Source organism: Gossypium hirsutum, chromosome A06 (assembly GCF_007990345.1).
Source record: "Gossypium hirsutum isolate 1008001.06 chromosome A06, Gossypium_hirsutum_v2.1, whole genome shotgun sequence".
Classification (NCBI taxonomy): domain Eukaryota; kingdom Viridiplantae; phylum Streptophyta; class Magnoliopsida; order Malvales; family Malvaceae; genus Gossypium; species Gossypium hirsutum.
The window spans coordinates 35,280,659-35,284,179 of NC_053429.1; the positions used below are offsets into that span (position 1 = coordinate 35,280,659).

Genomic DNA, 3,521 nt, shown 5'->3' on the forward strand with positions numbered 1-3,521 from the left:
AGACTTGAGTCTTTGAAATACTTTCTTGGAATGGAAGTTGCTCAATCAAAGAAGGGTCTTGTGGTCTCTTAGGAAAAATATTTGATTGATCTTTTAAAAGAGGTTGGGATGAGTGGTTGCCGCCCAACTGACATACTAATTGATCCAAATGTAAAATTCAAAAATAAAGAAGGTCAATTAGTTGATAAATTGCAGTACCAAGGATTAGTTGGTAAGTTAATTTACTTATCACTTACAAGGCTAGACATAGCTTTTGTAATGAGCTTAGTGAGTCAATCTATGCACTCCTCAATGGAGGAACATGAAGAAGCAATGTTTCAAATTCTAAGTTACTTGAAGAGTTCACCTGGAAAGGGCTTATTCTTCAAGAAATCCAAACAAAGAGGGATTGAAGCTTATACAATTGCAGATTGGGCAAGCTTAATAACAGATAGAAAATCTACATCAGGATACTGTACATTTGTTTGGAGAAACCTTGTGACTTGGCGAAGCAAAAAAATAAAGTGTTGTAGCAAGAAGTAGTGCAAAGGTTGAGTTTAGATCAATGACTCAAATGAATTTGTGAAATGATGTGGTTAAAAAGAATTATGGAAGAGCTGAGGAATCCAATCACTTCACCAATGAAGTTGTACTGTGATAGCAAAGCTGCTATTAGTATTGCTCACAACCTAGTCCAACATGACAGAACTAAACATGTTGAGATTGATAGACACTTTATCAAGGAGAAGATTGAAGAAGGCCAAGTGTGAATGTCGTTTGTTCCTTCAAAACAACAGATTGCTGACATACTCACCAAAGGGCTTTCTAAGACAAGTTTTGATTTTTTTGTAAGCAAGTTGGGCACGATTGATATATATGCACCAACTTGAGAGAGGGTGTTAAAATATGTGAAACCCATCTATTTTTAGGATATATTTTAAAGTTATTTACGTAGATAAATATTAGAATAATTAATTTGAGATATTTTAAGATTATTTTATTTTTAGTAGTTTATTAGAATAAGAAAATTATTTTCTCTATTTTAATTTAGTTCTTTAATTAATAAAATACAGAAAAAACTTTCAATAGTTCCCTATTACCAGCTAGATCTACATGAGTTCTTTTATGCAGGTGCTTGTGAAAGATCTTCTTAGAAAATATCCTCAGTGGGGCCATGATTGCATTGCTTTGGTTGGGAGCATAAGCAGCAAAAATGTACAAGAACCAAAGGCAAAGTCAGCTTTTATATGGATGTTTGGGGAATATTCACAGGATATGCAAGATGCTCCTTATGTTTTGGAGAGTCTAGTTGAAAACTAGGATGAGGAGCATTCTGCCGAGGTAATTAATCTTCACGTATATTGTCCAATGATTCCATTTTAAGCCGTGTTCTATTTTTTGAGCCATTTTCTGGAATTGGTCCCTTCTATGAGAAAAAAAAATGTTCAGCCATTTAGTTCAACTTTCCGGCTGTTTCTATTATCTCATCAGCCAACCACTGTTGGTCCTTTGATGTTTTTGTTCATGTCTTTCTAGTGGCTATGTGGTGCAGATGTGCAAATTTTATTTACTTAATAGTATAGTTGCATAGAAAATGTTAAACCATCTTACGTACTTGATCTCATGGACTTATTCTGTGTGTTTAATAACTTTAGTTAACCCACATCCAGTGCCCTGCTTAACCTCACCGCCCCTTTTTTTTCCTCTCCATCCAAGCTGTTTTCTCTTTCATTTCATTCCACAACCAAGGGCACTGCTGCTATCTTCTTGTTGTAGATTGAGTATTTGTTATCTATTAACAATAGAATATTGCCTGTTTGAAAGATCTGTGTTATTAATTAACTCATTTACTTGGTTGATGGATTATGCCATTGGACAGGTCCGTTTACATCTTCTCACTGCAGTGATAAAGTGTTCTTTTAAAAGTCCACCTGAGACCCAAAATGCATTGGGAGCTGCATTGGCTGCAGGTATTGCTGATTCAAAACAAGGTATGACCGTATGAGGGTCTTTTTTTTTTTTGAATGTCTTCTTTTTCCCCCCACTTTTATATCAAAAGTACTGTTTGTTTTCTGGACACAATCAATTAAACCTTCAGCATGACTGCAAGATGTTCATGACAGAGCCTTGTTCTACTATAGGATTCTACAGTATAATGTATCTGTAGCAGAACGTGTGGGGAACCCTCCAAAGCAAGCTGTTTATTCAAAGCAGTAAAATCAAAGATCACATTTTTGATGAATTTAACAGTTTATCTGTTGTATACCAGAAGGTAATTACCAGCTTCTTCTTCTTCTTTTTTAACACACTAGCAGCTTTTTTCTTTCTTTCTTTCTTTTTTTGAAATCGCTAGCTGCTTCTTTTAACTTCATGTTATAGGGCACCTTTTTTGTAGTTAAAACTGTTCTTAAAGTTCTTGTAATGGGTTGTTAATGCATCCAATCTGCATATTAAAAGGGGAAAAGAAATTAAGGCAAAGACAAGGCATATGCCTTAGCTAGTTACGTAGTTTGTTGTTTCAATTAATCAAAGTTAATGAGTAAAAGCGTTCGGTTCCCCCATTTCTTTCGGAAATATAAAGATTTTAGATCTGGTTGTTCAATATGGTATCTATTACTATTTCTAACTTTTTAGGTTGCCCAAATTTCTTGCAAGGAAAATTCTATCCATACATCATAACTTAAAAAGAATATGCCTTAGTCTAAGTACGTAGTTTCCTTTCTCTGCTGTTATAACAGTATTCTGCTTCTCCAAGCATTTTCTTAATTTTACTCAAGGGTTTACTTCCTGCTATTAAACAATTTAGTGTACCATATCCACTCTGCATCTCCTTTTAGGAACGTAATTAGATTGTGTTACTCAAATAATAGTAATGAGTGTCAACTGATATTTGTAAATATATGCAGCCATCTTACATGTTTACAGATAAGGAACACGGGTCCATTTGAGTTTTCAGATGAACTCCGAAATCTATCGGTGAAGAAGCAGCAGATAATGTTGTTTCTGCTCTGAGAGTTGAGGAAAATGATAAGGATCTGCTTTTAACTACTTCTGAGAAAGAGGAAACTAGAGGTTCAACTAATAATGGTTCTGCATATACAGCTCCTTATGATAGTTCGTCTACAAAGACAGAATTGGCAATATCAAATCCCATCGCAGCTGACCATTCTTCACAAGCAGCAAGCTCGGCAATTGATGATCTGCTTGGTCTTGGTCTACCAGGAGCTGCACCTGCTACTCCATCTCCTCAATTGAAGCTTAATACAAAAGCTGTTCCGGGATCCAAGCACATTTCAGCAGAGGTGGCGCCAATTGCAGATGCTTTATCACAGGTTTGTGTAGCGATCTTAAACGACTCACGTTTCCATAAAAAAAAAATGAAAGTCACATTTCCTGCAGTTGCTGTCAGTCTCGCTACCTCTTTAGTTGCCACCCCTAAAGTTAAACAAAAGATAAGCTTGAAAGCTCATAGAGAAAGCTGTCAGTCTCGCTACCTCTTTAGTTACCCACAACCTATGTTCCTGAACGGTCTCGTTCGAACA

At 35.8% G+C, this 3,521-nt stretch overlaps 1 pseudogene; it reads left to right on the forward strand.

Moving 5' to 3' along the window:
• Nucleotides 1–291: 291 nt before the first annotated feature.
• On the forward strand, nt 292–3,321 carry LOC107895440 (beta-adaptin-like protein A; annotated as a pseudogene).
• The last annotated feature ends 200 nt before the right edge of the window (nt 3,322–3,521 follow it).